The sequence below is a fragment of the Rhagoletis pomonella genome, unplaced genomic scaffold (assembly GCF_013731165.1).
Source record: "Rhagoletis pomonella isolate Grant_MI unplaced genomic scaffold, Rhpom_1.0 Rhpom_scaffold_00004, whole genome shotgun sequence".
In the NCBI taxonomy this organism is placed as follows: Eukaryota; Metazoa; Arthropoda; class Insecta; order Diptera; family Tephritidae; genus Rhagoletis; species Rhagoletis pomonella.
The window spans coordinates 19,644,466-19,658,245 of record NW_023458558.1 but is presented as its reverse complement, the minus strand read 5'-3'; positions in this window follow the sequence as shown (position 1 = coordinate 19,658,245).

Below are 13,780 nucleotides of genomic sequence, written 5' to 3'. Positions count from 1 at the left end.
CCATACCCGCACCGAAACAACTCGCGGCGATGGCAAAACTGAAACTGAGACAAACAAGCCTGGGCATGTCATAGCACACACTTTTCTTTCTCTACCCAGCGCAGTGATCGACATGCCATAGCTTACTGAGCGCTCTATAACCACACGCGTGTTTCACCCGTATACGAACAGCGGTAGCGGAGCAATGATTTCCACGCACACAGTCTCATTCATTGAATCGTTTTTATGCAATGGTCGGCATACTAGCGCATTCAAACGATTCAATAAGTGGGACTGTGTGCATTGCTTAGCTGGCGCTCTTCGTATGTGAAACACACGTGAGCTCAGAGAGCGCTGATCATTATTTAGGGGGTGCTCATAAGCATGAATATATTCCGCTCTCAAACCAAATCGATCAACTAAGATTTGGTAACTATGACTAATCCATGTGTTGAAAGAAAGCTTATCTGTATTAGCAGAGCTTAATGGCATCCTTTTATGAACCATACTTTAAGTTGAATGGAATTTGTAGAAATATGCTTCAAAAAAATATTTATTAGTATTTACCAAACCCTTCAACTAAATTATCGATTTGGTACAACCTAGATGAATATTAGAAGCTTTAATATATTTAGTTATAATTACCAACCCATGGTAATAACGGGTGATTTTTTTGAGGTTAGGATTTTCATGCATTAGTATTTGACAGATCACGTGGGATTTCAGACATGGTGTCAAAGAGAAAGATGCTCAGTATGCTTTGACATTTCATCATGAATAGACTTACTAACGAGCAACGCTTGCAAATCATTGAATTTTATTACCAAAATCAGTGTTCGGTTCGAAATGTGTTGAATGTGTGAAAAGTTGGCAGAAAATTCGCTTTTTTATCGACAAATTTTGTTCAGCGATGAGGCTCATTTCTGGTTGAATGGCTTCGTAAATAAGCAAAATCATGCGATTTGACGCCTTTAGACTATTTTTTGTGGGGCTACGTCAAGTCTAAAGTCTACAGAAATAAGCCAGCAACTATTCCAGCTTTGGAAGACAACATTTCCGAAGAAATTCGGGCTATTCCGGCCGAAATGCTCGAAAAAGTTGCCCAAAATTGGACTTTCCGAATGGACCACCTAAGACGCAGCCGCGTTCAACATTTAAATGAAATTATCTTCAAAAAGTAAATGTCATGGACCAATCTAACGTTTCAAATAAAGAACCGATGAGATTTTGCAAATTTTATGCGTTTTTTTTAAAAAAAAAGGTATCAAGCTCTTAAAAAATCACCCGTTAGTTCCCAATCCTTGGTCACAGTTCCCAAATATTGTCAAAATTCGGAAACTAAATATCTTTAGTTGTCGAAACTAATCCTTTTTCTCAGTGTACATACATACCCTTTTCACAGTCACGCTACCTCATATCTTTTCCATTGGCAGGAAATTTTGCCAATTTCCGAGGTGACATAATCAGAAATTTACAGCGCCGTCAATCTTTATCAGTTCCAACAATGATTTTCTTTATTTTTTTTTTTGGCAAAGAGATGCAGAGAACTTTACACGAAAGCCAAGGCAGCGATGCGAATTCTCAAACGAAATCAAAAAAAAAAAACAAAAATAAACGTTTGTTAAGCAACGAGTGTGTTTGATTTTTTGACTTTAGCCTTAACTTGGCGCTGCGGCGCTTAGTTAGCGATAAGAAAGTGAAAATTAGTTGCCAAGAATTTCGCACATTTGCCACTGCATTGCCGTTAAGCTGCAAATCGTTAATTTTTTTTTTTTTTTTGTTGCTGTGATGTTCAACTCTTACATTTACCGTTGGCTAATCTTTGATATTTTCTATCGCTTATTTCACTTTTTGCTGTAAAGGCTCATTTCAGTTGCAGTTCAGTACGATAAATTCAAAAAAAAAAAAAAAAAGAACTACCAATTCTATTGACTGCCAATTTTTGGCTGCCAGCAGCAGCAGTAGAAGCACAAAAAAGAGATAAGGCGAGGCAAAATGTTGGAAGTTAGCAATTGGCATTTCACTTTCCTGCGCAAATCCTTTAGCCAAACTTTATGCTACAACGCCTACTGGTGCCGTTCGCTAGCAGATACAGAGCGACCGCCGCTGCTAATTGTCAAATTTATGAGAACTTCGTACAGCACTGCCTATGATGAACTCTTCGCCGCTTTTGAAGTTACAGTTCAGCAGTTCGTGTCATACATTTTAGTTGCTCATTCTTCCCATGCAGCTGATCTCTTATTTTATTCATTATATACAAATTCACTTACTTATTTGCATGTATGTATGTATACATACGTACTCGCTTTAGTACTACATACATTGTCTGAAACTTGGCAGTCAATTGAACTGTTTTAAATTGTAAAAGTGAAATGCATTGTGCGCCGCCAAGGAAGAACAATTGAAACATTTTGTCGTACTGCAAGCGTAGTAAATCATTTGATAGATTTACGACTTTTTAATTGCTTCCTTTCAATGCTTCAATAAATATCACTGATCTAAGGGAATAACTTCTTCTATTCTACTTTGATCAAATACAAAATAACAAATTTTATTTGTTGACTTTGTTTTTGTTTTCAAGAGTTTTCGTGCTTTTCCCAATCCAGTTTTATTACCATTTTAGATAGATTGTAATAAAATTTGTAAGAGTGCACTTTAGTGTAAGAATGTATGACTGAAAACTTGCGTAGTATGTATTGGTCGTCAGTATAATAAGTATGTAATAATAGTGCCGCAAAAAATGTAAACTACTGATTGATGTTGAAGATTTTTTTTCATCAGACACAAATAAAAAATGGCTATTTTGCAGATAGTATATGTGATAGTTTCGTATTACTTATTTACTTTATCGTCCCATAAGTTATATTAAGACATTCTTGAAGCCTACAACATGTGTTGGGTCCTATGAATAAAAACTCGATTTATTCAAATAAATTTAAGTAAAAGATCTGAAATGTTAAGAAAAATAAATTTTTTAGTTTTTATTAATAAGGCCTATTGTGTTTTACTATAAATTTCAGACTGTTTGGTTAAAATTTTCATTTTCCCAATTACAAAGGTGTGAGAAAAACCAGCCTTGATCGCACAGTGACAACCAGTAAATGAGCAGGCAGACCAGCTCGCAAGAAGGGGTACTTCCATTCAACTTTCACCAGCCTTAAAGAGCATAAATATGCCCATCGCTTCCTGCAAGCTTTTACAAAGGGAACATTCATTTAACGAGCCGTATATAAGATGCAAACGCACTGATTTCTGCAATATAATGAAACGTGTATGGCCTGCATGGGGCATAAGGAGATCAACACATGTTCTCACACTCAATAGAGGCCATATTTTATTGATCATTGGTTTGCTCACAGGACTCACTTGATAAGAAGACATGGAGAACGCCTTGGAGTCAGCCACAATGATTACTGCAGGAGCTGGTATGACGAGCGGAACTGTTGGGAACACGGCAATTTTTAAGGTTCGTAAACTCCTCGAACTGGTTTAAAAAGTAAGGAATTGTGTACATGTGGTATCACAAAGTGTATTGGCTTCTTAAGTCCAGCGGCCACTTGAACCTAACTCTAAACTACTTGTAACCTAAGCTTGTGTTGTGACACAATAACCATGAACCTCGTGAATTTATGTATTTTTTTTTTCTGAATAAATATATAAAAGTGGTATTCACCAAAGTGAGCAAGTTGACAACAGTCGTTGCTTGAGCTGATCTGCTCTTTTGTCAGACTGCCAGGCCTTTTGCTCAATTTGGTGAATACCACTAAAGTTGTGTTTACCCAAAACAGTTTCTTTAATATATTTTCTTATTGGTTTGTTGCTTCGAAAATATAGCTGACCTTATTCATTTGGAACGGACTAAAGTAAATAATACCAGTAAATTCAACTATTTAAGCGCTTCCTCTAAAAAAATAAATTTTTCAACTAAGCTTTTACTAAACCAATCTTTAATGACTTAAAGCCAGTCAAGAAATAATTCAAGGATCCAACTTGTATGTATTTATGTAAATACCCACTAATTTAGAAATACTAAGCTATGCATATATACGTACCAATACTTCTTGACCTCAAGCGAAGCAGAATGATGCAGATTTGCTTCCTATGAATGCAATAATTCTAAAAGTATCAACAGCACCAACCCAAGCCAACAACACCAGCAAGGAGAAAAAGTAAAGTTATTTCGATATAAATTCATATAAATAGTGTAAAGTAGAGCAAAGTACTCCGCCCGAGTGCGAATAGGATATTGTAATTGTAATCGAATCAGCTACGCTGATGGCAATAGCTCATTGCGAGCTTCGAATTGTTACCCAGAATAAGCTGTGCCGTTGCTGGCGCTGGTTGTTACTGCTGCTTACAATTGTTGAAGTTGCAGTAATGCAGTTATCGGTGTGTTAAGTTCGCTGATTCGCTAAATATTTTCTATTCGAATTTTGCACTATGTGTAGAAATAGCAGCTGTATGAATATGTTTGTTAGAGCAAAAATTTATGCGGAAGTTTATTCTGTAGTTATAGATATTTACCATATATATATACATATATGTATGCAAGTACATACATATATACTTATTCATATGTATGTTCTTATTCTGTATGTAAAGTAGGGTGGTCCAAAAATGCATGTGAAAAAGTAAAGTCGAAATTTGTATGCTCTTAAGCCCTAGGATTTTTCTATGCCTACAAAAAGGTATACCCCTTTTTTATACCCGAGCGCACTTGTGCACAAGGGTATATTAATTTTGTTCACATAACGGTTGTTTGTAACAGCCAAAACGAATCGAGATAGATATAGACAAATGTATACATAAATGATCAGGTTGAAAAAAGAAATCGATTAAGCCATGTCTGTCTGTCCGTCCGTCTGTCCGTCTGTCCGTGTACACGATAACTCGAGCAAAAATTGAGATATCTCAACGAAATTTGGTATGTAGGTTGCCCTTAATCCAAGGTAGGTTGGTATTGAAAATGGGCGAAATCGGACTGTAACCACGCCCACTTCCAATATAACGGTAGTTCCCAGAAATACGAAAACTGCGATATTTTAGTAACTACTGAAGATAATTCACTCAAAATTGATATTTACAATAACTTTTAGACGAAAAATAAGAATATTCTAAATTTTTGGAAAATGGGCGTAGCCACGCCCACTTATGGTTACATGTGTATATCTCGGTAACCGCTGCACTAATTTCTTCCAAACTTTGCACAGTTGTTGGCCTCGGTACAGCATAAAAAATCGCCGAAAATTTTTAAAATCGGACGATAACCACGCCCAAATCCCATATAACGGTAATTAAGAGAAATACAAAATCTTCGATAAATCAACAAATATTGAAGCTAATTTATTCAAAATTGATGCTTGCAACAATTCTTTACCAATAAGTACGCTAATGGTAAAATTTTGGAAAAAGAGCGTGGCACCGCCCACTTATGATCACATATATGTATATCGGTAACCGTTCTACCAATTTGTACCAAACTCGGTGTAGTTATTGTGCTTGCCACATATAAGCAAAAGGTTGAAAATTATTGAACTCGGACTAAAATTACGGCCGCTTTTCATATAACGGTAAATTTCAGAAATGCTTAAAACTTCAATATTAAGGACACTAATTTACTCAAAATTGATACACCCCGACTTACCATCTAGCGGTAGGTTTCGGAAAGGTGAAAAAACATATATTTAATACTTGCGCCGGGTATTTAATGTTCGGCTCCGCCCGAACTTAGACTTTTTTACTTGTTTTATTTTGAAATCAAGAAATATTTGGAGGTCGCTCAAAGCGCCCAAATTTTTTGTATGGGAAATTTTTCATATATGGGAAAAAACAACTTTTCATAGAAATGTTATAGAATTCTTAAAAACCTATATTTTTGATCGGGGAACACTGTGTCTGTGCCAACTGACCCATTTATTTTTTAATCATTTTTTCGTATTAACTATAATTTAGAGGTCTGCCTACAACCGCCAAAAAATCCGAAAAAACGCAATGGGGGCCCAATCAACAATCTTTAGTATTAACAAATGGTTAAATAAATACTTGGGTATTAGTTTTGCAAGTCTCCTAAATAGAACCTGGGTTTTCCCATCGAAAAATATTTTTTTTTAACAATTTTATGCCATTTCAACGAAAAGTTGTTTTTCCCATATAAAATAAATGGAACATTTGAGCGCTTTGAGCAACCTCTAAACATATTTTAATAGCAAAGTAAAAAAATAAGGGTATAATTTTTTCGATAAAGTACAAACCTAGGGGGCGAGTGCATTAAAATTCCGACTTTACCCTTTTTGGACCACCCTAATGTACATTCATACACTTCACTGCGTATTCAACAGTTGCTGCGTAAGTACTTCGCAAATACCTACTTACTCGTACATACATACATATGTATGAGTCTATATAGTGCACTTGGATTGCTAAAGTAGTTATGACAAGTCCGCTTTTCTTCCGCTTCTCTTCTATTGTATGTAGTTTCAAACTTATCTGGTAACGCATTCCTCATTGTCATTGACTTGGCATTTACTCGTAACAAACTTAGTTGTTGACAACTTTTGTCAGTGCATTTATAAAACTCTAAGCTTTAGCGGCAGCTTTCCTGTGGTAGCGAGTACAAAAAGGAAGGCAATAATACATAAATGTGTCTTGTATAAAAACTTCTATTGATTTAAGCCTACATGGAAAATTTCCACTCGAAAATCATTCACGAAAAACCTTGCGCTTTAAGCTCCGTACTGTAAAACGTCATTCAATGAATGTGTCAGCGATGCTCAGGCCATAAGCGCTTCCGCATTGTTTGTATGCCTAATAAAACTACATACATTCGTTGAAACGATCCAATGAGTCAATTTTAAAAATAACCAATTCCGACTGACTAAGTGTGCGTGTAAAGCGAATACTCGCATACATTTTGTTGACTGGCCGCCGCCGCAATCCTATTTAGTAGGGCAGTCCCCGAAATCGTGTTTAGAAATATTATATTGGCCAAGAATCACCAACTCATTTGAGAAACACCTCCTTCAAGTGAATGCAAATTCGAAGCAACTAATAAACATATGTATATAGAGACCTACACGAGTAAGTAAAATTATAATAAGTTAGTAATCGCCGAGTATGAATAGAAACGATGCGATTACTTAAATTAAAATTTGACATCGTAGGCAAAGCATCGTTTTACTTGGTAGAAAACGGATATTTTTTTCATATCATCATTTTCATATGAGACGTTTACGATGAGCGAAGTGCGATTTGAAAAATGTGACAAAATAACAAAACTTAAAAATTCAATGAAATGTGCAAGCATTTTAAGGCGAAATCGTACGGCAAAGCAGAAGTGCTTAATTAAATTATAATCCGGCGAATATTTCGGGATTGGAGCGCCAGCTGCTCCGTACGTTTTTGGTCGAACACACAGTATACAGTAATACTATGAGTTCGACCAAAAACAAAAGTTTTCTTTCGAAATTGCCTTCCAAAAATATCTAAGACTCAGGGGTGTACGGCGAACTTTTTTGTTTGTTTTTAAGGAGTGGCGATGAAAAACATTTTGACTTCTCCACCCAGAATCATCCTCCTACATCCTCGTAGGACTCTTTAACAAATGCTTCTGTGTTAATTAAATAATTTGCATGTATGAAATTCCTTAAAAACTTATTTCCTTAACAATTGAAAGCATCTTACTTTTTCACTTTATATACCCTTGAGCTCCGATTTACGAGGCAGCAGATTTTTTCAAATTTTCCCCAAAATACGTATAATGCAAACAAAAACCTTTCCTGTAATTATTGGTTAACGAAAAGTTGCTATGCAAATGCAAAAAATACACATACGTACATACATATGTATATAGTATGTACAACCACAAAATTTCGAAAAGCAAATACGTCCAAAGAAGTGAAAAATGAAAATTTCAATTTACAAATTGATTTGCAAATATGCAAAGTAATCAGCCAAACAAATTGCAAAACACACAAGCGGCCGGAGCGTACGAGTCAAATGATGTCACAGAATTAATAAATATGGGCGAATCACTCACTGTTGGATGGGAGAAGAACTCTAATATGCGCTTTGCCATTTCTAACTCCCCTGAATGTGGAGATGCTGCACATCAACTATGTATGTATGTATTTAAATATGTAAATAGCATATCTACAACCGAGATAGTGCTTGGGTCGAATTCTCAGCTACAGTTTGTCAGTCATATAACAATAAAAGCATCTTCAGGTCGGTCAACAGCTGCCAACTGTCGTCGCTTGTAACAACATCAACGTCAAGGCATATACATACATACATACCGACTTGTAGACATACACACTCTATCTAGTACTAGCATAGCATTTTAGACGACTACGCTTCGAAAACTAACAAAGCCAACAATGATAAAAATAACAACAACAAATAACAATTCTGGTTGCAGCACATCATTATTCTTGTCATCATCAACAATATTATTTGTTTGAGTTCGGTTTGAGGTTGAGGTCTTTTCGGTTGCGGTTCAGGCGTGCCAGCCAACCAGCCACGTGCTGGCCATGGCCGGTCATTCAATGTGGCATGAAATTCAAAATCTGCCAACAATCAACACAGCCAGCGACAACAGAAAAAGCAAAACTGTAACAATAATATTAGCATTAGCCAGAATAAGAATAATAAAAAAAAAACATTTTGCATACAAAAGAAAAAAAAAACAAAAAAACATCTACAAACAACAACATAATATACCAGCCAGCCGCAACAAAAATTGTGTATGGCAGCAAATTCACTTAGGCATTTGCATGAATCCTTTGACTGTCAGTAGCTGCTCTCAACTCGTTGCCTGACCGCATGTCATTTGCTGTCATTATGTTGCATATATTCACACACATATGTGTGTGACGGTTTGCTCGTCACAAAGTATACATATTTTTATTAGAGAACTGCATAAGCTAATTTTTATTTAAACGCTAAGTAAAGCATATCTGTAGGCTGTTTAGTCACCTATCTGCATCCGTCTCCCAGCCCTATATAGAAAGTCCTTTTTAGCGCAGTCGAAACTGGTAATTTTTGCTTTACAACTGTCCAAATATTTTTAATCTTTTTTACATTTCGGCATTTTTTGGAATATTTTCGTTAATTTTCACAATTTTTAAGCTTTTTCTATAAAAAGGTAGTTTTTGAATTTTTTTCTAACTTTCAGTGTTGCTTAAAAAATATGTACATATCGCTCATTTACTTCAACACTGTCATAACTCAAAACACCAAAAACTCGAGAGAAACGGCTTTATACCAGGGACCGAACATAACAGTTATTGATGAAAACTGTCATGGAAAAATTCGCTATGAAGGAAATGTTCTACAACTAAGTGAAACATACCAATCGATTTCGTTTTGCACCGAGACTCAAATTTGAAAATAAATTTTTATTTGGAATTTTTATGCAAAATATAAAAAAATAACAATTATATTTGATTTTTATATTAGAAATCCAAAATAACAATTATTTTTGATTTGTATATTATATGGCTTAGATAACAGTTATTGAAGAGTTTTATTTATAAAAGTCATCAATAAAAATCAGTCAGTGACTTTTACTTTTAAAAGTCATTAATATAAATCAGTGACCGACTTTTATTTTTAAAATCAATCGTATAAAAGTCATTAACATTTTTCGCAGTTAAGAAGGTGTTGGAAAACAAAAGTTTACTACGACTTATTCAAATTACTTTTATAAGTATGATTGAAAAAATAAAGATCAGTGACTGATTTTTATTTATGACTTTTATAAATAAAAGTCTTCGATAACTGTTATTTAAGACATATAATTTAAAAATCAAAAATAACTGTTATTTGCAGATTATTTAAATAAAAATCAAAATTAATTGTTATTTTCGATTTATAAAATAAAAGTCAGAAATAACGGTTATTTAAAGAGTAATTAAATAAAAATCAAAAAATAATTGTTAAAGAGTGATTTTTTTAATAAAAGTTGTAACTGTTACGGTCCCTGCTTTATACCATGTTTGGGCCGACTACGAAACACTTTGAAAATAAGTTTTGTGGATTGTGTGCACCGGCCCTTAGTGTTGTCGGTGACATTTCTTAAATCCTTTGATTTTATTTTGCTAACAAAAAAAACATAACAAAAATTTTCGTTAACAACCTTTCTCATTTTATTCGTATTTTAATTTGGCTGGCCAATTAGCAATAAATACGAAGTGGCATATTAAAGACCATAAAATATGACTTCCACTTTGACAAATATATCGAAAAAACTGGTGCAGACACGGATTGGAATGAATGGAATGTAAGTTTTCAAGTAGTTTTAGCCCAAAAACCAGTTTTAGCTGATGTTTGCAATAAATCTAAATTTTAAATTCAAGACTCAAACTCACACACACATTCCCATTTTCTATCTTTTAAATAACAACAATTGTGTAGAACTTAATTTTTTATATTCAATTGATTGATATACAAATGCTTGAAAATATCAGGAAAAAAATATGGCCGACGAGTTGAGAGAAAGATTTCATCTTGTGATGTTTTTATCGTTGGAAACACTAAAAAAAAGTCCAAGTGATAGAATTTATAGGTGCTATTGCGGAAATAAGGAGTTGAAAGCTGCAGCCAATAAAAGGTGCTATACTGTTTCTACAAAGAGATAACGGTAAGGTGTATGGTTTGCTTCTACCTTCGCTGGCAACAATTAAAACAAAATACCGCAAAATGCGGGGAGCCCATACAATGAGTTATCTACAAGCAGCAGTGGGTCTTTTGAAATAAGCTTTGGGAAAGATATTACAGAAATATATTTTTTTTTTATAAGAAAAAGTAAATGATGCTATTTTTGCTTCAATGCGATGTCCTGAAGTTAAATAAAACGGATTCGATCTCTTAATCCATCATTTTCAAATGAAAAAGCGGCCAAGATCAACGACTTGATCAAAAGTATTGGGGTAAATGAAATCAATTCAAATGACATGGAACGAGATGATAAATGAGCGGAAAGCGATAGTAAATTTTTTTTACTTTTCTTTTATAGGTATTATAAATCTTTTAGTGCATTGACGTTGTTGATATATCGCGCTCTTCCATTAAAGACAAATTTATCGCCTATATGGTTGATAAGTTTTCCGCGATAACTATGCGGCTCTCTTTTCATTTCCTCAATATTTAATACACCATGTCGAGGACGTCTATCATATTATAGTTTTGAATAAATAATGCCCTATAAGTCCCTATTTGTTTGTAATTTCCTAAATAATTCAGGTGCTTTTCAAATAAATATCCTGTTATTAATTATTACTTGTCGGTTGTATTCAAATTATAAGAAATATTTTTGTGACTGCACTGAAAAATTAAGTCATTAAGTGACTTCACCAAATGTCTAATGAGTCGAATTTAGAAAAAGATTTTAGACTTCATTTTTTAGTCTTTAGTTAAAACGTGAGTCAATGACTGCATTCAAAAATTTAAGTCATTGCTTGTGACTTCAACTGATATTAATCGCATATGATTTCATTCATTTAAAACCGTGATTGAGACCTACGCTGCCAGCTGATCTGGTTGCTGAGACAATTTCCCTGAAATCTGCAATGCTGCTCAATGCTACTCACCATTCATTAAGTTTTCAACATTAACTGGAGAGAAATACGGGGTGCATGCTTAAAATTCCGTGTCAGCCATTCGGGTTATTGAATCCGATGATATAAAAAAAATAATAATTGCAAGGCTTTCAAAACAGGTTTGGTTATAAGTTTAAACTAGCCGTAGAAAAGGCAAAATGAGAAGGAAATTGTGAAAGCAATACGTTGTAGTTTCACAAAAATTTCAAGAGCAGAACTGCCTTGAGGAAGCATCACAACAAAAGCTAGAGAAGGCAACTAAAATAGGGATGCGCAAAGTCCTAAAAATTTTCTAATAAAGTATATGGACGTTTACAATATAAACCATTGTTGTAACACTGCAGACTTAACAAGTCTTCTACATTCATGAGAGGTATGTTAGGGCACACACATCTAATATTAAAATCATTTCTTCTATTTCGAAAATGTAAAATTTTATTCATATGTAGCTCAAATACTTGGAAATTTTAATGAACCTCATACTTACGAAAATTTTACAGTGAGTTGCTTACTGGAACGTGTCTATTTTTTTCTGCATACTTTATTCATCTATTTGCTATTCAGCACATCTATGCCTCTTTATTTTTTCAGGTTCTTAGTAAAAGTGCAACATGCTTACCTGCTTGGCAGCGAAAATACTTCTGCCTCAGCAAAAACCCTTCGCATGCAGACCTCTCATATCTATACATATGTATATATGTATATGCAATTATGTGGGTGTTTGTGATTGCAAAATATTCATTAATTTCAATTGAAAGGCTTTTTTTGAGCAAATCTTTCTTCACAAACGTATATGTACGCCCAGCGCTCATTTGCATGTATCCATGTGAATTTTATATCTGTACGTCTACTCACTGTCTCGTAGTGTCATCGTTACCAGCAACTAAAAAGGATGACAGCAACATAAAAAGAACATTGACTCACATGACTCATGATGTTTGATATTCTTTTCATTGAGCTTTTCATTATGTATTTCGCTTCATGCGTTGTTTGGCCTCTTCAGCTGTTGGTACACTGCTACTCTGATCAACAGTGCGTATGAGTAACTTTTAAACCAGGCACTGCAAATATGCCAGTTAAAATTTTATACATACTAGGGCATTCAATCCCGATTCATTTTAGCAATCCCGGGCGTTCGGGATGCAAAAAATTCTAATCACGAGATCCGCAGATTTTTCGTGGTTTCGACTCCATCGCAACTTTTCGCATTATACAGTAGGTTCGCCTTTTTCAACCCACACAAATTCAGTGTCGCGACATTTGGTCTTAGGAGAGCATAATGTCCCTTAGTAAAAGAGTCCGTAATTTGATGTTTACATATTTTCATTGTATTATAAATGTCTAGTATATTACGTGTCAAAAACATTAACTCATATTTGCAGAAATCGTTTTCAACATCGCTTTCATTCTGTATATAAATCAGTAAAAATCTCGGGTTGGCGGAGCTGAAACCCCGGAATTTCGGGACATGTAAAAGTGTCCGGGATGCTGGAATGCCCTCATACATACATACATAGATAAATTTTACATATCGTCGATTAAAGTGCAAAACCGCGTAACTGACATTTGCTGCCAAAAATTTAGCCTGAAATATACTAGATACAAATGCGATTGCTTTATAAAAAAGAAAACCATTTTGAAATATGGGTCTTTTTACTATCTAGAAATTAATTTGTGCAACCTCACATATGCGGTTTTGCATTATCTCTATACGCGGTTTTGCATTTTGTTGATACGCGGTTTTGTACTTTAAACGACGATATGTACATGTGTATGTATGTGCATTATAAATTCATGTTTGTTCATATGTGGTATTTTTTACTGAATTTTACTCTAAGTACATCAATGTCAAAAGCATTACTCGACTATATTGCAAGTAGATTTTCACACATCTACACATGCTAATATGTTCGTGCTCATTATGCGTCTTGCTGCCTACATCCGTCGCAGTAAGCATGAGTTGCTTATAGGTACATACGTACACATATGTTTGTTTAAGCACAGATGTGTGTGTGTGTGTGTGTGTACATAGCTGTACGCATTGAGGTAGGCGTATTCATATTACTTTGCAACTGTTTGCATTTGACGTATGCGTCACTGCGTATGTGTTAATCTGACATTTGCTCGAACGCAAATATCCACACATACTTACATACTTACATACATACATATATTGTATACCACATTAACTCATCAACTCTTGA